Below are 23831 nucleotides of genomic sequence, written 5' to 3'. Positions count from 1 at the left end.
AAATCTTGCTATGGAGTTTATTGTACCATCTTAGTTACTACGAATAAAAATTTGTTTCATATTTTGGTTGAATTATGACTGTCAATTTGAGTATTTTTAGTTGTTTTGCAGACCTTGGGAAAATTTTGAGCCTTGATATTGTGATATTCCATATTTTTGTGTACAGCGTGGTAATTCAAATGAATTGGGAATGTGTGTGGAAGCTGACTCTTCACTCTACTGTGACTACTACGGAAATGCCATCCCGGACTGTGGCAAAATTTTGGAAATCATTTGGTGCACATGAGTACTGGACTTGGACCCATGCCATACTCATTATAGCCAGACTACAGTTCAAGCATAAAGGTCCTTCACTAAATTTGAGTTTGATTTTGCCAAGATTGAGAGGTGAGACTTCATGTGGTTTTCTACAGAGAAATTCTCCATGTCCTTGGAACACAAATAGTATTTCTTGAAATTGCTTTTCATTCTGCTTTAAGCTCATGTTATTGACTTGATATGGTGGAAAGAAGGCACACCACACACCACTGTATCCTTCCTGAGTATTAAGGGAGTCTTTTTTTGTTTTGTTTTGTTTTATTTTCATTTTCCTTTAAGTTATACATTTGGATTGTAATCTTAAGATATTCCCTACAGTAAATTATGAGTATATAAAAGAAAATGTTCTTCTATGTCTCACAAATATTTCATAGCTTCTTTTCAGTTTGTTGTCCTTTTGTTTCTTGTTGAAATCTGATATCTGATTCCATGTTGTGCTGTGTGGAGCATGAGATAGCCTCTATCTGTTTTCATTTCATACACAATATTTTGTAAAGAGTTTATACCTGAAGGATTTATACTGTCTGAACTTATGAAAAACAGGGTGTGCCTCCCACACCTTACACTCTACCTGTCAAACAGGTGGCCTTCTAGAAATATAGATCAGACCTTTTTTTACCCCCACACCATTTTGTACCCCCACAGAGACCAGCAGATGTGATATCTAGCAGGCTTTTCTTGAGCCACATTTTCCTTTCAGTCTGCATTTCCACCTGAAACTAGGGCAGATCAATATGTCTGCCCCAGAAACTGAAGCCAACCTGGCTTTCAGGAGGTCTTCCTTAATCAGAGACATTGGGGACACATGAAGGTTGCACTAAGCACGGACACAGAAGGCCTGACTTAGCCTGAGTCAGCACTGCCTGTCTCCAAAGTGGCCTGCTCCAGACAGAGAGGCCCAGGCAAGTTAACAAGAAAAATGACAAGGTGGTGAAAGAAAAAGGCAAGAACATATTCAACAGAAGCCAATGTAATTTGGCAATATCAGAACCCAGTTCTCCTACCCTGGATACCCAAACACACAATAAGAGCAAGAGTCTAACCTAAAATGTCACCTCATGAGGATGACAAATGTCTTTAATGAGGATAAAAATGATCCCTTTAATGAAATACAGAAACCCACAGACAAACAGGTAGAAGCCCTTAGAGAGGGAAAAATAAATCACTTGAAGAAATGGAAGAAAATACAATTTAAAAGGTAGTGGAATGGAACAAGAGAGACTAAGACTGAATGTCAGAAGCAATGAAGGAATCACAAAATAATAAAATGTGAATTATAAGCATTTCTGATAAAATTTAAGAAATATGTAGAAAAACATTAAAATTGACGATTTTCATGGAATAATAAAGATAAATTGGTTGACTTGAACAACATTTCTAATTTAACTGAAGGAGGAAGTATAAACATTTTCTAGTAACACTGGAATGGAAAATATTACATGGATATTATTTCAGACAAATTTGAAGAAATATATAGAAAAACAAATCAAAACTGACAATTTTCATGCAAAATTATACATAGAAAATTGTAGGCATAATAAATCTTGCTAAATAATTGAAAAAATGAAGTAGAACTATTTTATGAAAAATAGAAAATTTGCATGGAAAGTATTTTTGATGAAATTGAAGAATTATGTAGAAAATAGTGGTAAAATTGACAACTTTAAAAATATTGACAAGTTTCATGGATCATAATATATCAATTGGTTGACATAAAACTATTCTAATTTATGTGATAGTAGATGGCATACATTTTTTGAAAACAATTGAAGATTTAAAGGGAAATTTTTCATATAAATTGAGGAAATTTATAAAAAATATCAAAATTGAAGTAGAAAATAATATGGATAAATTTGTTGACTTAAAATATATCTAAATTAATTGAAAAAGATAGTATAACATTTTCTGATAAAATTGAATGTACATGAAAAATAGCTCTGATAAAATTGAAGAAATATATCAACACATGTAACAGAATCAAAATACAAATAAAATGGTAGACATAAAAATATTACTAAAGTAATTGAAAAAGGAAGTAAAATATTTTCTGATAAAATTGAAGATACATGGATAATATTCTAAAGTACTGAAGAAATATATGGAAATTCACATTAAAATTGACAATTTTCTTTGAAAATTATACAGATAAAATGCTAGGCATGAAAACATTTCTAAATTAATTCAGAAATGAAGTAGAAATATTTTGTGAAAAAATAGAAGGTTTACCTGGAAAGTTTGTTTGGTATAATTGAAGAAATATATAAAAAGTGTTAAATTTCACGATTTTCATTGATAATAACATAAATAGTTTGACATCAAAAGCATTTCAAAATTAATTGAAAGTGGAATTATAAACATTTTCTGAAATAGTGAAGATCATAATATAAAATAATATGGATAAATTGGTTGACTTGAAGAACAGTTCTAAATTAATTGAAGGAGGATGTATACATATTTTCTGATAAAATTGATGATTTAAGTGTAAAATAAATCTGATGAAATTGAAGAAATATACAGGAAAACATGTTAAAATTGACGATTTTCATGGCACATTATTAAGATAAAATAGTAGACCTATATACATGGCTAAATTAATTGAAAAAGAAGGTAGAAGTATTTTATGAAAAAATCAAAGAGTTACATGGAACCATCTATGAAAGTGAAGAATTATATGGAAAAACAAGTTAAAATTCAAGATTATCATGGACAATTTTACATATAACATGGTAGGCATAAAATATTTCTAAATTAATTGAAAGTTGAGTTAAGTAAGTAATAATTAATTAAAATATTCTTACAATGTAAGACAAAAAAGAATAGAACAAAATGAAATCAATTTTCCCATATGTTTCTTTGTAAAATGAACTAAAATTTATGTAATTTCAGTTATGTGTATGTGTGTTTTTTGAGTGTGTCTTTATGTGAACTTCTGAGCTTAGGTCTATTCTGATTGCAGAATTGGAATATAGTGCACCTGATTCTTTGGGAGTATTCTTTTCTTTTTTCATTTATTTATTTATTTATTTATTTATTTACTTACTTACTTACTTACTTATTTTTCTATATTCTTTGTTAACATTCCAAATGATTTTCCCTTTCCCGGTTTTCACCTCCCCCTTAGTCCCATAAGTCCTCTTCCCTATACCAGTTCTCCAATCAATCCCCTCCCACTCCTCTGTCCTGGTACTCCCCAACATTGCTGCATCAAGCCTTTCCAGGACCGGGTCCTCTCCTTCCTTCTTCTTGGGAATAATTTGATATGTGGGTTGTGTTTTGGGTATTCTGAGCTTCTGGGCTCTTATCAGTGACTGCATTCCATATGTGTTCTTTTGCAAATGAGCTACCTCACTTAGTATGATATTTTCCAGTACCATCGATTTCCCTAAGAATTTCATGAATTCATTGTTTTTTATTGCTGAGTAGTATTCCATTGTGTAAATATACCACATTTTCTGCATCCATTCCTCCATTCAGGAATATCTGGGTTCTTTCCAGCTTCTGGTTTTTATAAATAAGGCTGCTATGAACATAGTGGAGTATGTGTCCTTATTGCATGTGAGGGAATCTTCTGGGTATATGTCCAGGAGAGGTATAGATAGCAGGGTCCTCCATAAATGTTGTGCCCAGTTTTCTGAGGAACCGCCATACTGATTTCCCGAGTGGTTGCACCAGCAGTGGAGAAGTGTTACTCTTTCTCCACATCATTGCCAACACCTGCTGTCTCCTGAGTTTTTAATCTTAGCCATTCTGACTGGTGTGAGGTGAAATCTCAGGGTTGTTTTGATTTGCATTTACCTAATGACTAAAGATGTTGAATATTTCTTAAGGTGCTTGTCAGCCATCTGAAGTTCTTCAGGTGAAAATTCTTTGTTTTGCTCTGTACCCCACTTTTTAATAGGATTGTTTGGTTCTCTGGGGTCTAACTTCTTGAGTTCTTTGTATATATTTGATATTAGCCCTCTGTCAGATATAGGGTTGGTGAAAATTTTTTCCCAATTTTTGGTTGCCGTTTTGTCATATAGATGGTGTCCTTTGGCTTACAGAAACTTTGTAGTTTTATGAGGTCTCATTTTTCAATTCTTGATCTTAGAGCATAAGCTATTGGTGTTCTGTTCAGGAACATTTCCCCTGTGCCCATGTGCTCAAGGGTCTTCCCCAGTTTCTTTTCTATTAGTTTCAGAGTGTCTGGTTTTATGTGGAGGTCCTTGATCCATTTGGATTTGTGCTTAGTACAAGGAGATAAGAATGGATCAATTCTCATTCTTCTGCATGCTGACCTCCACTTGAACCAGCACCATTTATTGAAAAGGATATCTTTTTGCTACTGCATGTTTTCAGATCCTTTGTCAAATATCAAGTGACCATATGTGTTTGGGTTCATTTCTGGGTCTGCAATCCTAATCCATTGATCCACCTGCCTGTCACTGTACCAATACCACACAATTTTAAACACTATTGCTTTGTAGTATTGACTGAGGTCCAGGACTGATTAACCCAGTAGTACTTTTACTATTGAGAATAATTTTAGCTATCCTGGGTTTTTTATTATTCTGGATGAATTTTAGAAGTACTCTTTCTATCTCTTTGAAGAACTGAGTTGGGATTTTGATGGGTATTGTGTTGAATCTGTACATTGCTTTTGGCAAGATTGCTATTTTGACTACATTAATCCTGCCCATCCACAGGCATAGAAGAGTTTTCCATTTTCTGAGGTCCTCTTCAATATCCTTCTTTAGAGACCTGAACTTCTTGTTACATAGATCTTTCACTTCGTTGCTTAGAGTCACACCAAGATATTTATATTGTTTTGTTTGTTTTTTTTGTTTTGTTTTGTTTTTTGGGGTTTTTTTTTTGTTTGTTTGTTTTTTATTTTTTTATTTTTTTATTTTTTATTTTTTTGGCTATTGTGAAGGGTGTGATTTCTCTAATTTCTTTCTCAGCCTGATTATACTTTGGGTATAGGAAGGCTCTGATTTGCTTCAGTTGACTTTATAATGAGCCACTTTGTTGAAGTTATCAGCTGTAGGAGTTCTCTAGCAGAGTTTTTTGGGTCGCTTAAGTAGACTATCATACCATCTGCAAATAGTGATAGTTTGACTTCTTCCTTTTCAATTTGTATCCCTTTGACCTCCTTATGTTGTCTAATTGATCTAGCTAGTACCTCAAGAACTATATTGAAAAGATATGGAAAGAGGGGGCAGCCTTGTTTAGTCCCTGATTTTAGTGTGATTGCTTCATGTTTCTCTCCATTTTGTTGGATGTTGGTTATTGGTTTGCTGTATATTGCCTTTACAATGTTTAGGTATGGGATTTGACCCATACCTCTTTTTTCTAAGACTTTTAGCGTGAAAGGATGCTGAATTTTATCAAATGACTTTTAAGAATTTAATGAAATGACCATGTGGATTTTTTCTTTGAGTTTTTTTTTTTTTTATAGTGGATTGCATAGATGGATTTCCATGTATTGAACCATTCCTGCATCCCTGGGATGAAGCCAACTTGATCAGAGTGAATGATCATCTGATCATCTCGATGCATTCTTAGATTCGATTGGCAAGAATTATATTGAGTATTTTTGCATCATAAGGGATATTGACCTGTAGTTCTCGTTCCTTGTTGGATTTTATTTTATATATATTTTTTCAATTTTATCAGAAATATTTTCAATGAACATCTACAATTTTATCAGAAAATATTTGTACTTAACACTTCAATTAGTTTAGAAATGTTTAATATGCATACCATTTTGTCTCTTATTTTCCATGAAAACATTCCATTTTAAAACATTTTTGTACATATTTCTAAGGCTAAGAAACAGACAGGGGCTGTTTGGGGCATGTAGAATTTGATATTCGTTAACAGCTGTGGAAGCACATCCGGTGGAGCGTGTCTAGGGACATCTGTATTTCACAGTCTCACTGACAGAGGATGTAACACAGAGAATATACTATATCCTTTGTTTTCATATCTCAGTCACAGTGTCAGATCTGAGTCATCTTGTTTTCCTGATCACTGTCCACAGGCATCATCTCCAAGCAAGACCGTCCTGAGAACGTCCCTCCCGTCCTGAATCTCCACATGCTGAACGTGTCCCTGGAACTGCCTTCTAACAAGTTCATGCAGGCAAAGCCTAGGAAGAAAGTGGACATCTCAAGTCTTCTGCTGCCAACTTGATGGGCTGGCTCTTCTCTCCATCCTGACCCAGGTCTCCACAGCTAACACATTTGGAAATAAAGCGCAGCACTTTTCCGTTGTTCTGACACTGACAAATCTCAGTGGCTGAGACCTCTGGCTTTTGAAATGGAGGTGATCAACATTTGTGTCCTAGGAAAGTCTTTTGGGATGGGCACCTCAGCTTCTGTTCAGTAGAGGAAGTGCATTAACAGGAAGGCAAAGCCTGTTCCCCATGACATAAACAGTCCCTTGTCTGAACATTCTACTGCATCCTGGAGAGTTCTAGGCATCCCCTGTGATGTCACTAGTGATGTTACAAACCCCCCTGCTCTCAGGACTTTCAATTAGTCCCTACAGAGTTCACCCATATTTATGTCTGTAAGATGGAGGGGGAGTCTACTTGAGAGTGAGAATGGGGATGCTTAGAGAAGTGAGAGAGAGGCCAAAGGAAGCTGGATTTCCATCTCACTGTAAACCAGCAAGGAATGTCAGGTCCTGCGAAAGGCACAGGGGGTCATGGATCAGTGATGTGAAAATTCCTGAAGTAGGTATCTGTGAACCTGGCTTCCCAGTAATGGTTTACAGGAAATGGTGCCACTGTGAAGCTATTCGATTTTGCTGCTTAACAAAATTTCTGAAAGTCTAGGATTCTAGTACATTAATTTGTCCATCCCCAACGAAAGGGGCTGGGTAGTCCAAAGCTATTATATTGTGAATTTTTATATTTTCCTCTTACTGACCATGGGGCATGTAACCTGAGGCAAAATGAGATCATAAAGTGTCAGGGAGGAAATTATATCTCCAAGTTTATATCAGTTCAAGACTTAAAGTTCAGTTTTGTTTAGTTTTTTGTTTTGTTTTTATTTCTTTTTGTTTTTTGTTCTTTTTTTTTTTTTTACTAGATACAGTGGCTATCAGACTATAGAAACTCAGAGCAAAATATTCTTAAGAGACCTTGCATTCTCAGACCTCCTCTGATAACCGTATCCATGAGAATGACACCCCATGCTTCCAGAATCAGCAGATTTGGATTCAGACATGTCTCTAATTCAGCCAAACTACTGTCACAATCAGAGACTGGATATATTTTCCAGCTCTAGTTTGCTTTAGTCTTTCAGTTGATGTTGGTTTGCCATACATGACTATTTAATCCACAGTCCTGAGCCTAGAATCCATGTCAGGGCATCTGGTTATTAACACTGCATATGGGTGCTTGGGGACTGTGCCATTTTCCTGATTTTGGTAGCTACATGGTCAGTGTCATTGAAGACAAGTTGTACCCTGTGCAATTGTTAACATGCCTGGAGAGTCTCTGATGTTTCCTTAAGCCTGTGTAGATACCCAAATCTATACAAAATGATGGGAGGCTGAGATCCACGGAGCAGGCATTTCAAGTCCTTGCCAGAATCTTTGGTGTCTCTCTGGATTGAAGGCAATCTGTCTGTCTGCTTGGTCTTCAGCCTGCTGAGGTCCATTCTTTATGCCATCTCATTATGCAAGTTCACTTGTTCTCCTCTAACTACAGTGATTGGCATGTGCCACAACTCCCTCCCAACAACTATTGTTATTAAAAAGCAGGAAAAGTAAATGGAGAATCTGACCACCCACCTGAAGCCCTGCTAGGGAAATGAGCTGCGAGATTGCCTGGCATTTATCACTGATGGATCTTTGGGCTAAAGCTATTCATTGTTTCAAATCTCATGCTGTCGTTCTTGGGTCTGCAATGCCTTGTTCATCTTATATTTTTAATTCTTCTGTTTTATGTGGCTGCTCCTCTAGGATGTCACTATGCCCAATCTCATGTCCATAAATGCTTCTCCAAAGAAGAGTGTACCATGGTACACTTTGGAAACCCTTTGTAGTTTATAAAATCATCTTATTATTATTTCTCATCCTCACAAAATTTTCCAATTTCTGACTGATATTGCTCCTGAGAACATAGTGGGATAGACTGCACTCCTACTCATACTGAGTGACATCATGCACTCAGGGCATCCTCCAGTTGGATACATATCCTTGTCTGCCTAGTGCCAGGAAAATATGTTTTATAATCACCATAATTTGACAGTACACAGGATCCAGGATATCACACCCCATGGTATGTGTTCTTTGAGGACCACCCTGTGCTGATGTGATGTTTAGGTCAGTGTTCATGTGAGTCTACACTCCTAGGGACATGTCCTACCACAGGGCATATTTTTTATATGAGAAGCTGAAATTAGGTCATGCGCAGGTATAATATCTCACCTACAGATATTAGAGAATGAGAACAATGAAGCCTCAGAGAACCACAACAAACTCAAGAATAAGAAATGCTTCTACTACTCTGTGCCTCTCAGGAAGCCCACCAGTTGTGGAACAGTTGTTTCTGCCTTTGTTTTTGGACTGAAGATTCTACAGCCCTTATTTTATCCCTTCTGCCTCTTGCCCATCAGATAAACTTGTGGGATTTAGATTAAGTTTCCCTAAATGTGAAAAAGACCATTACCCCTCCCAGCATTCATTTTTTTTTTCAGCCTCATGAGACTCAAGAATAAAAAAAAAATGGCAGCTCTGGGCACAGACAGGGTTTTAAAGCGTTGCTTCCCTGAATCTCCTGTTCTATCTTGAGAATATTTATGCCTTAAAATTTTTTGTTGTTTTCCAATTACCTTTGCCAATCAGGGACAGCTGGATACCCCTCTTTCTTTTGGAGAGCACAGTCAACCTATTGTTTTCAATCTATGGATAAGAGAGGAACTGATTACAGTATGGCCATGTCCATACAGGAGTCATAAAAAACAAAACAAAACCAAAATATAAAAGTACCACTTTTTCACATAAAATAAATATAAAAATATATACATGAACAACAACATAACCAGCAAACGAATCAAATCAAAAATATGATCGAGGCCATGATCTATAAAAAGTTCCTTACTTTCATGACATAGAAGGTGATTATCTCTGCTGTGTAGTTATCATTGATGCTATAATACAAGAAAAATTAGCAAATATGTGTGCATTTCTTGATTTCTTTTATACTGCCAACTTGTGAATGTTTTTATTTCCTTATTATCTGAAGCGAAAGTTGACTGCATTTATAATAAATGGGTCCACAGTGCCAATAATGAATGTGGTTTAAAGATGATATGATTTAAGGGTAAAAATAAACATGGCAGTATGACTCTAGTTTGATACAGATGACATCATAAAGTGTGTAACCATGGAGTAAGTCATGCCATCCACACAATGGACACAGCCCTCTGAGTAGCCCTAGCTGGTTGAGAATTAACTATATAGCCCTGCGTGCCCATAATTTACAAGGAATTATTTTTGCCTGTGCATTTTGAAGTTACAGGAGTATAACAGCACACCTTAATAACTAAGATGGTCTTGAGGGTGAAGAGTTAGAATTAAAATACTTATTAATAAGAAGAAGTTTTTAAAATTATGTGAGTTTATTTTCCTTTTTACTGGATGTTTTATTTATTTATATTTCAAATGTTATCCCATTTCCTGGTTTCTCCCTCTCAGAAACCCCCTATCCCATCCTCCCTCTCCCTGCTTCTATGAGTGTGTTCCTCCACCTAACACACTCCCAACTCCCCACCCTCAATTCCCCTACGCTGGGGCATCTATCAAACCTTCATAGGACCAAGGACCACTCCTCCCATTGATGCTTGACAAGGCAATCCTCTGCTACATATGCAGCCATGTGTACTCTTTCATTGATGAATTAATCCCTGGGAGCTCTGGTTGTTGTTCTTCCTATGAGGTTGCAAACCACTTCAGCTCCTTCAGTCCTTTTTCTAACTCCTCCATTGTGGATCTTGTTTTCAGATGAATTGTTAGCTGTGAGTATCTGCCTCTGTATTTGTAAGGATCTAGCAGGGCCTCTCAGGAGACAGCCATATCAGGCCCCTTTCAGCAAGCATTTCTTGGCATCCTAAATAATGCCGGGGTGATTGTGTATGGGATGAAGCCACATGTGGACCACATCTGGGTGACCTTTCCTTCAGTCTCTTCTCTAATTTATCTCCATGTTTCCTCCTGTGAGAATCTTGTCGCCTTCCCAAATAACCAAAGAATCCACACGTTGATCTCCCTTCTCCTTGAGCTTCATGTTGTTTGTCAATTGTATCACGCGTGTTCTGAACTTTTGTTTTTATACACACTTATGCACTGAAACAAATGGAAGAGAAAGTGGGGAAGAACCTGAAGCACATGGGCACAGGGGAAATTTTCCAGAATGGAACATCAATAGATTATGCTCAAAAATCGAGAATTGACAAATGGGTCCTGATAAAATCGCTAATCTTCTGTAAGACACAGGACACTGTCAATAGGACAAAAAGGTAACCTACAGATTGGGAAGAGACCTTTACCAACCATACATTTTATAGAGGGCTAATATCCAATATATGCAAAGAACTCAAGCAGTTAGACTCCTGAGAACCAAATACCCCTATTAAAAATGGGGTACAGAGCTAAACAAAGAATTCTCAACTAAGGAATACTGCACTGTTGAGAAACACCTAAAGAAATGACCAGCAACCTTAATCATCAGGAAATTTAATTCAAAACAACCCTGATAGCAGTCAGAATGGTGAAGATCAAAAACTCAGAGGACAGAAAATGCTGGAGAGGATGTGGAAAAAGAAGGACACTCCTCCATTGCTGGTGGAAATGATAACTGGGAAAACCACTATGGAAATCAGTCTGGTGGTTCCTCAAAAAATTGGGCATAGTACTACCTGAGGACCCAGCTATAGCTCTCCTGGGCATATACACAGAAGATGCTCCTACATGTAATAAGGACACAGGCTAAACTATGTTCAGAGCGGCCTTATTTATAATATTCAGAAGCTGGAAAGAACCCAGATCTTCTTGAACAGAGGAATGGATACAGAAAATGTGATATATTTACACAATGTATTACTACTCAGCTATTAAAAACAATGAAATCATGAAATTCTTAGGCAAATAGAAGTAGCTAGAAACTATTATCCTGAGTAATGTAACCCAATCACAAAAGAAAACACATGGCATGCAATTACTGATAAGTAGGTAATCACCAAAAAGATCTGAATACCTAAGATACAATTCGCAGACCACAAGAAGCTCAAGAAGAAGGAAGACCAAAGTGTGAATACGTTGATCCTTATTGAAAAGTGGATCAAAATACCCATGGCTCCCAGCCAACCAACAGAATGAACATAGGTTCCCCAATGGAGCAGCTGGAGAAAGGACCCAAGGAGCTGAAGAGGTTTGTACCTCTGCAGAAGGAACAATAATATGTGTCAACAAGTAACCCAAGAGCTCCCAGGGACTAAATCACCAACCAAAGAGTACACATGGAGGAACCCTTGACTCCAGCTACATACGTAGCAGAAGATGACCATTTTAGACAGCAATGAGAGGAGAGGCTTCTGGCCCTGTGAATGCTCAATTTTCCAGAATAGGGGAATGCAAGTCAGGAAATTGGGGGAGGGGGCTCATCAGGGGTATGGAGATATAATAGGGGCTTTTCAGAGGGGTAACTTATTCAGAAAGTGGATACTATTTGACATATAAATAAAGCAAATATTTTTTATTAAAAAGAAAAAAGTGAGGACAAGGCCCATGGTGTTTATCCAGCAGCCTTTCCTTGCACAGTGCTGGCTTGTGCTAGAAACTCAGCAGACATTGTTTGAATAGATGAAAATTTCACCAAGGTACTGCTGGACTCAGAATCCCTCCACTCAGCTGCTCTCGGTCTGCAAGGTGACTTTAATGTAATGTAATCGCAACATTGCAATACTTCTTAAGTAGCCACATATGCTGGGTCAATTTATATGCTCTAAAGGTGAGACTTGTTTAAAAATCTGTGTCTGTGGGAACAATGCAATCATACGGCCTCATTCCAATCTTTATGTTTTCATCAGCACTATTGATCGACAGACTGCTCTGAGTTTCTATCCTATGTTACAGCAGGATGGCTTTAAGTTTTTGTTGTTTTGTCCTAACATTTCAGGTAAATAGAAAGGCCCAGATTTAAAAAAAAAATTGTCATTATTTTCCAATGTGGAACTGTCTTTTCTACAGAAAAGTTGGATGAATTCTAATAACTCTGACTGAATTTAGCATCAAAATCATCGACAAGAGACCTGCTGTCTCTATTTGTTGTACAAAAAGGATGTGGTATTTTGAGCAGGCCTGTGCAAAAGGTCAAAGCCACATTTTTCCATTTAAGAGCGAGTCACACCCCTCTCTCAAGAACAATTGGATCTTAAATAATGTAAGGCACTGCTGGGAGCTTTGAAATAAACAGGATTAAATTCTAGCTTCCATGTGACTGCATCTGCAGGAGGGGATTGAGAAGTAGGGAGGCTAAAATAAAGAAAAGGGGAAAAATTCATGCCAAGGAAGAAAATGGCCTATAGACCAATCAATGCATACCACTGAATGACGTAAAGAACACAGAGGTTGCCAAAAGGATGCAGTGTCTATTTTGGTTCATTATCTGTGATAGTTGATTGGCTTTTTAGAGAAATGCCAGAATCTTTGCAGTATCTTTTTTTTTAATTGGATATTTTATGTATTTATATTTCAAATGTTATCCCCTTTCCTAATTTTCCCCAGAAACTCTGTATCCCAGCCCTGCTCCTCTTTCAATGAGGGGGTGTGCCCCCACACACCCACTCCTGCCTTCTAGACCTGGAATTCTCCTACACTGGGGCATTGAGCTTTCATGTGACCAAGGGCCAGTTCTCCCATTGATGCCCAAGGCCTTTCTCTGCTACATATGATTCCAGAGCCACCCTTAATGTGGTAAAGGTCTTGTGTGGGACATTTCCATTAGGGATGTTACTCACTTAATGAGACACTTTCATTTCATAATGAAATTGTGTACTTTTACAGAAATTTACAGAGCACAATCTGAACTCCACTAATCTTTTCTTAAAATATTCCCTTCTTTTTAGGTTAATTGATATTCTTAAGATATTACTAGTACATTCTAAATCTACTTGAAAGTCCAGTGCTTATATGCTGTAATAATCAATGCTGTCCTTGTGCTTCACACTCTGTTAAAATTCCCTCATGGTTCTCTTTTCAAATAAGTGCCTTTTATTGCATCAGGAATCTATGATATTCCAAATCCCAACAGAGACATGTTCACATTTATGTGGTATCTTTGATTCTGTTGCTCTAAAAAACAAACAAACAAACAAACAAACAAACAAAACAAACAAAAAAAACCACCATGATCAAGAAAATCATTTGAGAAAAGTGTTCTTTTTATGTACTTTGGTTACAGAATATTGAATGTAGCCAAGGCATGAAATTGGATGCAAGCACTCCACAAAATCACAAAATGTTGTTTACTGGCTCTGGTCCATGTTGTCTGCAGTCCTCTTTCTTATAATTCCAAGAATAACTCACCTAGAGTGGGTACCATACACAGTCACTATCATCACCTTATATTATTCACAGGTCAACATGATGGTAGCCATTCTTCAATTAAGATGCCTTATTCTCAATTTCGTCAGGATTGTGTACATATTTATAAACCCATTTTCCAACAAACATTGTTCATTATAAACAATGAATCGTTCTGTCCTATATGTAAGTTCTAATTTGTTTTTTACTTAAAATATATCTATGATTAAGTACTACATTTGTTAAGACAAAGAAAAATATGTTGAGTATCATCTAACATTTTCCTCACATTAAAGTTTCAATAAAGCAATTTGTCTTTGCACTTCTGAACAAAATTTGAATCTGGTCTAACTAAAATAACATATTGCAAGGCTGATCCAGTTTGTTTTGGCAGAGAACCAAGTTACTGCTCTGAGGAAGGCAGGATCATAGATTGGTGTCTATATTTGGACTATGATTCGGATCTATACTTGGACTACTGGATATGCTATGGCAGATTGAATTGTACCGTGAAGAAGGGTACAGAGATCTCACAGGTGGAGAGTCAGAGGGAGCCACAAGTGTCCCCAGAAAATGTGGACAAAGACAAAGATACAGAGGAGCCAAACCAACCTTCACCTAGCCTGCTCAGGGAGAAAGGGCTGGATGGTGTAGACTGATTTGACCAGAATCCTGCTTCTGACAGTCCCGGAACCTAGGATGCTGGGCATGGCTTCAAAGGGTTTTTGGCTATAAGAAGAATTGAAAATGCCCCCCAGAACTCTGTTTGGAGCCCAGGAGCAAGGATACCTGCTAAGACTTGCAATTAGGGAATCTTCAGTCATCTAGTATTACAACAAAGGAACATACTAGGCAGTTGTGTCTTTCGAGCCATATGGTGTGGTTTTTTTCTTTGTTTGATTTTTGTTTGTTTACAGCTTTCTTAATAAAATTGTTAAGAAACAGGAAATGTGTGTTCTTCTTGTAATGGTCCAAGAGAAAAGATGGACGGTAGAGTGGACACAGATGAGGATACTCTAGTCTTTCCTACTGTTGATTACAGGACTAACTGGTGGTTTTTGTTAAAGGAAGTCCTTAGGGAGCAATAGGCATCCTTGTTCTCAGCTGTGCTGGGCCATAAGATAACCAACACAGAGGGAGCAATCTTGAGAACTTCGAGAAACCCTTCTGTTGAATTAACATGGAGGAAGACAGATCTACCCAGATGCTTCCCCTCAAAATTATTCTAGGGGCCACCTGCAACTCTCAACTTACACCTTCTTCCTTCTATGTACAATAGGCTAGCCCTAAACTCATAGTCACTTTCCCTTTCTTCTCTATTATGGGGATAAGAGGTCTGTGCTACTATTTCTGTACTGGAGAATTTTATTAATTTTATCATTTTCCGAATCAAATTTCTACATCACAAGGGAACTCACCTGCAGAAGCAGGATCGGCTAAGTATGAAGGTCAGGGCTGCGCTGGTCTTGAAACAGAAGAACAAGCCATCCGGCCTTGAGATGGTGTCCTTAATGTTCTTCCAGTCTTGGAAGAACTTCTCATTTTTTAAGCTTTCATTTAGCTTTTGCTCTTCCACAGTGTTTAATCTTTTAGTACGAAATGGATCTGAGGTAGGCATGTTCACTCAGGCAGGTGGATACCTGCAAGTCCCAGGCTGATTTACACAGAGAATTTTATGACAGACAGGTTTATATATAGAGAGGAACAAAGGAAGGAACGAAGGAAGGAAGGAAGGAAGGAAGTAGAGGGGGAGCGTGGGATAACTGAATGATGGATGGGACTGATTGACAGGTCTTTCTGCGCTTTCAGAGAATAATAGGAAGCAGCTATGTAAAATAGTGTTCAGGAACTGGGAGAGTCAGTTTTGACCTTTCTCCTGGGACTTCACCTGCACAAGACAATGCCTGGGCAGTTAGTAGCTCTCACTCTGCAGCCCACCCTTTCCTTCCAGTGCCAACTGAGTTCTGTCCAGCCTGCTGAAAATATGGGTACTAGTACTCAAGTATGGTCTACATCTCATGTGATTCCAAGACACTCTTTTTGTATTTGGTTGGACTATTAGTTCCATTTTTCCTTTTCAGTATGCCCTGAAATTTTAAGAGATATTTTTCCTAGTAATAAATATTCTGTTTCAGCCTAGAGAGTAGTCACAAAGCTGTAATTGCGAAGAAGACACTTGAGCTTCATTGCTAACACTGTGTTCTCTGACTTCATTTTTTCAGAATATGTATATAGAAAAGAAATATGCACTGTAGAGAAATACTGATCAGCATGTTTTCCTTTGAATTTTCAACATTTTCTTTAATTCACATCACCTGGAACATTCAACAGAGGTTGGAGGACTCAGGTAATACGTCTTGGATTCACTGAGAGAATGAAAGCCTTCCATAATGCCTTCCATGAAGAGCAGCCCTAGCAGAAGTATTCTTCAATTCTTCATCAACAATAGAAAATTCAAGGAATTCTTGCAGAACTTCTGTTTTTAATACAGAAAAATGACAAAAAATTCAGTTATCAAGGCTGAATGGTGAAGGGTGATCATGAATCTCAGAGTTCAGCATTCCCCATGCTGACCTTCATTATTTTCTAGACATTGTCATATATAGGAATGTATAACTTTAAAGGTGGATAAGCCTTTTTTCATTTTGAATCCCAGGGAGCTGGACTATATAATAAACAAACATGCACTATCTTTCTTTGTGAATCTCTGACCAGTAATAATATTGTGTTAGAGCTGGGTTTGGAGAAGGTGTTTGGCATAGGTATTGCTAGAGAATTCAGATAAGAAGCACAGCCAACCTAGTGACCATGACTGATTGTTTTGATCCAGGACAGTTAAACTCAGGACTCTTCCAGCCTGGTCACTGAGCCATCCCCATGCTAAGATAAGACCTGCTACATTGCCCTTGTGGAATTCTAATAGGATTGTGAGGACAAAGAGAAAGTGCCAAGGGGAGTAAGATTCCCTGGCTTGACATGTCTTGCCCCTGTCTAATTTAGTGTTTGTATTCCTGAACAAATTATCAGAAACAAGAAGAAAGTTGGGGAGTGTAGTGACTATTCCTGGTTGTCAACTTGACTATATCTGGAATGAACTACAGTCTAGAATTGGAAGGCTCAATGATCCTAATCTGGAGGCTCAGAGATGTAAGTTTCTGACCTGGATCTTGGCATGGAGATCTTGAAGCATAGTGGCTATGAATTCTAGAAGATTAAGACAAGGAGATCTCTGAGTTCAAGATCATCTGGGATTAAAGGCACATGCCTTTAATCTGGGCCACACATTCTGCTGGAGACCTACAGCATTTAATCTGGGCTACAGCCTCTACTGGAGATCTATGTAAGGACATTGGAAGAAGGAAGACTTAATCACTCTTCCTTGCCTCCTTGCCTCGTGGGTCTGAGCAACTGCTAGATCCTTGGACTTCCATCCACAGCTGCTGCTATCTATTGTTGGGGAGTTGGACTATAGACTGGAAGTCATCGACAAATTCCCTAACTACATAGAGACTTTCCATACATTCTGTGACTCTAGAGAACCCAAACTAATAAATGAAGGAAACGGCTTATTCAACTTATACTTCTACATTGCTGTTCATCATCAAAGGAAGTCCAGACAGGAACTCAAACAGGGCAGGAACTCGAAGGCAGTCACTGACGCAAAGGCCATGGAAGGGTGCTGTTTACTGGCTTGCTTCCCATGCCTTGCTCAGCTTGCTTTCTTATAGAACCCACGAGTACCAGTCTAGGGATGGCACCACCCAAAATGGACTGGACCGTCCCCTCTTGATCACTAATTGAGAAAATGTGTTACAGCTGGGTCTCATGAAGGCATTTCATCAAGGGAGGCTACTTTTTTATGTGTGATAATGCAGCTTGTTTCATGTTTACTAACAAACCCAGTAAGTACTGACCACTAGGTGAAGTTGAACCACAACCTGAAAAGAATTCAAACAAGTATCCTAATTTAAATAAGTACCTTGGACATGGGGAATCAAATGAATAGTTCACAGAGATATCCCAAATCTCCCAGGGAATGGAGTCTGGGTTTTGGGAAGGTTATTTAAATCAGAAATATACATTGTATTTACTGTGCTTGCAACTAGTCATGATTGTGTGTACACTGAAATACATTTGGCCCTTGCATGAAAATGGCCTTATATTATCCTGTTTAATGAAGTTTTAAAGTAAACAAACCAATGTGGGGATCAGAAGGGGACCCTGGATTTCATGGACCTGTATCAAAGCACCAAGCTCAGCATGTCTTTCCCTTCCCAACTCAGGAGTACAGGAAGGAAGTGTTCTGGTGGTTCTTGGCTACACTGCTCAGGCAACTAGGTGGGTCAAATGTTTAATTCAGGAATTCTTAGACCTGGAGGAACAATGCACGTCACCTTCACTCTGAGCACTCCACCCTAGGTGCAGAAGGATCCTGAATAGCACAGGAATCCCTGCTCCAGAAAAGTTAGGAGAGGAAGTTCACATTGATCAAAGTCGAGTTCTTACCAAGTGGCATGACACCCCAATATGGCTCTGTACAACTTGTCAGAGGGCTAATATTAAAATTTTACAAAGTATTCAAGAATTTAGACACTGACAATCCAAATAATCCACCAACCGCCCCCCCCAAAAAAAACCCTCAAAAAACATAACAAAACAAAAAACAACCCAACTAAATAAAAAATGGGTTTCAGAATTAAACAGAGAATTCTCACCTGAGGAATATTGAATGGCTAGAAGCCATTCCTTATTGGGGAAGGAAATGTTTAAATTCCTTAGTCTTCAGAGAAATGCAAATCAAAACACTCTGAGGTTCCATTTTATATCCATTAGAATACCTAAGATCATAAACTCAAGTGACAACAAATGCTGGTGAGGATATGGAGCAAGGGGAACATTGTTCCATTGCTGGTGCGAATTCAAACTTCTACATCCAATTTGCAAATCAATTTAGTATTTTCTCAGAAAATTGGGAATAGTTCAACCTCAAGACCTAGCTACATTTTTCCTGGATAAATACCCAAAACCTGTTTCAGCATCTCACAAAGACCCTTGCTCAATTGTGTTCCTACCAGCTTTATTCATGATAGCTAGAAACTGGAAACAACTTAGATGTCCCTCAGATGAAAATTAGATAAGGAAAATGTGGTACAACTTCACACTGGACTACTGTTCGGCTATTAAAAAGCAAGATATCATGAATTTGGAAGGCAATGATTGGAAGTTAAGAATGTCATCCTGAGTGAGGTAACCCAGTCTCAAAAAGACGTGCATAGTATGTACCCACTTCTAAGTGGATATTAGCAGAAAATGCAGGTACCACATTACAGTCCATAGACCCAAATAAGCTAATCAAGAATAAAAGCCCAAGTATGGAAGCTTCAGTCTCACTTAGAGGAGGGAATAAAATAATTATAGAAGGTAAATGGAGGGAAGGAACTTGGAAAAGGGAAGAGAGCAGGTGTGGGGAAGGTCAGGAGAAATGCCCAGATGGCCATGAAAATGAGTGGAAATGTGCAGCTGATACAGGTGAGGGGGTGGCGACAATCTCCAGGATGATACCTGGCCAGGGACAAGGGAAGTGCTCAAGAATCAATAGGGGTGACTTTATCTGTGACTCACTACATTGGGGTATGGACGTGAAGTGGCCACTTCCTATATCCAGACAGGAACCCCAGTGAAACAATAGAGACACCAACCCACCTAGGTTTTCTCAGTGCTTTCTTAAAGCTTTTGGTCCCTACTTCTTTCCCTTCCCCATTTTTTTGTGGGCTAGGTAAACCAGCAGTTGACCCATAGTCACCAGGGTTCAGACCTCTCTCCCCAAATAGAGTACTAAAGAAAAGCAGAGCTGTCTGCCTGGCCAGGCTGTGCCTCATGACACACAAGCTGTTGAGCAGGCTCTGCTTTCCTCAACTGTGTAATTGGGGAAATCTGAAACAAAGAAATCGCTCCAGGGGATGACAAACAAGGTTCTTCCTGGTGCCTGTACAGTTTATACCTAAGAATCGAATTTGTAGTCTGTGAGAGTGAAAGAGGCTGTAAATTTCTTGGATAAATTATCAACAAAGTCATTTTGTAGGTAGGTTGATAGATAGATAGATAGATAGATAGATAGATAGATAGATGGATGGATGGACGGACGGACGGACGGACGGACGGACAGACGGACGGACAGATGGACAGACAGACAGACAGACAGATAGAAAGATAGATAGATAGAGAGAGAGAGAGAGATAGAGAGAGATAGAGAGATGGAGAGATAGAGAGATAGAGAGATAGAGAGATAGAGGGATAGACAGACAGAGACTGATATATAGACATCAAACAGCCTTTGGCCATTGCCTTGCTATCTGGTCTCAGAAGAGTTCTCCTCTGTGTGCTTCTCTTGGAGGAAGCTCTCCCCAGGTTGGTGGAGGGCTTACTCTGCAAAATACACCCTGGCAGAGCACAGAGTGAGCTCACTCCCTGCCTTCTTTCATGGATGCCAAAAGCCAAAGGCTTGGTTGCGGAGGAGAACCATAGGTAGCACAATATAAGCTTGTACTGCAGCAGTCCCATCTTACAAGGCAGGGTCCCCAATCCAGGTGCCTCAGTCAGCACTCCAAGAACTCTTACTCGAAGTGCCATGACTAGTGGGGGTGGATCTCTCCTGCAAGGTGTGGAGAGGATGTCCACTTTTGTCAGGCCTCCTGTTTGCCCAGTGCTTTCCTGCCAACTGACAGCTGCTCTTCAATGTTTGACACCAGGGAGCCTTAGAGAACAGCAGGCACCTTTGGGCTGCTACTCAAACACCTTCATATCAAATAAAAATGCACTGACAAGCCTCTGGTGTCCTGGACAGCACTTTTTTTTTCCATTTTAAAATGTTCTATTCAGCACAGTCTGTAGCAAGCACAGTACAGCCATGCAAGCGGACTCTGTGGTAATTTTCTTAAACATTATAATTGAAATTGATTCATGTTGAATCACAACATATCCAAATAGCAAAAATGCTTCTAAAAGAAACAATGCAAGATGTGATTTCTGGGAGTTGTAGTAGAAACATCCACACTAGTAGAAACATTCTCGTGGAAACAGTCCTTGGTGTGCTGGGACCAGATGCTTGGATACATGAATCAGACATCAGACCTGAGCTTCCATAACAATCTCATGCCAGAAGCAGCATTTTATTTTATTTTATTTTATTTTATTTTATTTTATTTTATTTTATTTTATTTTATTTTTACTGAGGGGCCTAAAATATTCTTTTGGGAAAGAACAGTACCTTCACAAATGATCCTTGGAAGGCTGGGTGGCAACAAGTATAATGATCCTAGATTCCTCTCTGTCACCCTATAAAGGACAGCAACTGAGAAGTACCCAATACCTTCCTGTGATACCAGAAGGAACTTATAAGGCTGATGTGGGGGGCGGGAAGCCAAAACATTTCAGGATCCCTTTATTTGCTAGATAGGACTCTGGTCGCAAAGGAAACAGCGCCACCAACTGGCAAGTGGAGCATCATGAAACTGAACACCTTAGACTCTGAAAGGCTGAACTACAAATACCAGTCCGCTTGGGGGAGGTTTTTGTTCATCTTTGCTGGCCAGCAGAGGAAGGTGCTGACACTACTCTGAGATTCCATCTTGTTCCAGTCACAATGGCAATGGTGGTCCTCAAGAAAGCAATGGAGAGACACTGCTGGAGAGGCCATGAGATCATGACCATTGGGTTATGTGGAAAGGCCTGGAAGGCAGAAGAAGAGGAGCAAAACAACATAATTACATTTCAATTAAAAATGCCAAGATTTAAAAACTCAGTCTTTTAAATTCAGAGTAAATCAGTGAGTGTGTGTCTGTGTGTCTGTGTGTCTGTGTCTGTGTGTCTGTTTGTCAGTTTTCCTCTCTTTCCCCAGCCCCTCCTCCCTTGCCACACTCTCTGACAAATCTGGTCTTGAATTAAAATTGATCTGCCTTACTCTGTGTCCTGAGTGCTGGGATATAAGGCTTGCTACCTACACCTGGCTCATAGTAACTCTTTAAGTAAAGCCACTTCTTTATGTAAACGGTTGGCAGTCTTCTTAAATGTGTTCATTGTTACAAGAGTCCTCTCTTTTAAGTATAAGTCCAGCTAGTAGTAAATAAAATGCTATTATTATCCCTCCAATTTCATCTTTTAATTATGCATATCCTTTTAATAACCTGTCATTTTCATACAACATTTGCCTTTTGATAGTAGTCCGTGTTGTGAAGAAAAGCGACTCTAAGAATGTCATACTAGGCTTATAAGCCTTGACTAAATCTCCAGTCTGAATTTGTTTGACAAGCACAGAGGTCTTCTGGAATATGATCATGTTCTTGCTGCTTCATGTTTAGTTTTCTGTGTTTTCCCTGAAATAGAGCTATGCTAGCAGAAGGTAACATTTCTATTTGGTGTGAAACTGCAGAAATTGAACTGTGCCAGTGACATTTTCTTAGCCTAGTCCTTCTCCTTTGCTGAAGGGACCCCGTGGACCCTGAACAGCAAGGAGGAACCAGGGCTGGCTTCTGGATTTTCTGGGTGTTTATTCCAGGTCCCTGGCTATGGAACTGAAGAACTAGGATCCCTAAATCCAGATCAGCCCCGGGCCAACAGGAGGCTGGCTTCACTGGGCAGTGGTCTCAGTCCTTTCACAGCCTCCCTTAGTGTGGACCCTTCTAGGTGCTTTTGGGTTCACAGAGCTCAGCTTTGCCTTTCCTTTCCTTTGCTGACAGGCTCACTGATTCCTCTTTCAGGGCCAGTTTGTTTTCAGGTTTTTTTCTAACAATATAAATTATGCTATTTTCTTTGTGCTCTTTGCGAAATTTTGTTTTTCTTCCTCTTAGCTGATGGGTTCCCTGTTTCCTTTTCGAGGCCAAATTTGTTTTCTGTAAAGACATAAAAATTAAATCAGGTTTTTTTCTCTAAAAGTTCATTTCTGCACTTGGCTGTCCCCCCCCCCCAACCATCTCCCTGCTTGAAACAGAGGATTAGCATCTGCCCAGGTCTCCAGCTAAAGAAAGTACGCTTTTTTTGGATGTATTTATATATATATATATATATATATATATATATATATATATATATATATATATATATATACATCTTTACATTTCAAATGATTTCCCCTTTTCTGGTTCCCCACTCCCCAAAATTCACATAAGCCCCATTCCCTTGCCCTGTTCTCCCTCCCACCTCTTCCCATTTCCCTGTTCTTGTTTTGCCTTATACTGCTACACTGAGTCTTTCAAGAACCAGGCGGCCACTCCTCCGTTCTTCTTGTACCTCATTTGATGTGTGGATTATGTTGTGGGTATTCTAATTTTCCAGGCTAATATCCACTTATTAGTGAGTGCATACCATGATTGATCTTTTGAGGCTGGGTTACCTCACTTAGTATGATGTTCTCTAGCTCCATCCATTTGCCTAAGAATTTCATGAATTCATTGTTTCTAATGGCTGAATAGTATTCCATTGTGTATATATACCACATTTTTTTTTGCATCCATTCTTCTGTTGAGGGATACCTGAGTTCTTTCCAGCTCCTGGCTATTATAAGTAGGGCTGCTATGAACATAGTGGAGCATGTATCCTTATTACATGCTGGGGAATCCTCTGGGTATATACCCAGGAGTGGTATAGCAGGATCTTTCAGAACTGACATGCCCAGTTTTCTGAGGAACCGCCAGATTGATTTCTAGTGTGGTTGTACCAATTTGCAACTCTACCAGCAAATTCACTGAAGATTTAATGCATAACTAAATTATTAGTGAAGTTTTGTAGAGATAAACCAAGTCAGTATTTTATATTCTGTCCTAGAACCTATAATATATGCTTACTTCCTTTTTATGACCTTTGGTTAATTGTTTTATCACCTCTTGGAATGTACTCTGAGTAGAAGAAAGTCTGGTTATCATCTAAAAGCTATTAACTGGTGA

This window comes from Apodemus sylvaticus, chromosome 16, assembly GCF_947179515.1.
Source record: "Apodemus sylvaticus chromosome 16, mApoSyl1.1, whole genome shotgun sequence".
NCBI lineage: Eukaryota > Metazoa > Chordata > Mammalia > Rodentia > Muridae > Apodemus > Apodemus sylvaticus.
This window is presented reverse-complemented; position numbering follows the sequence as displayed.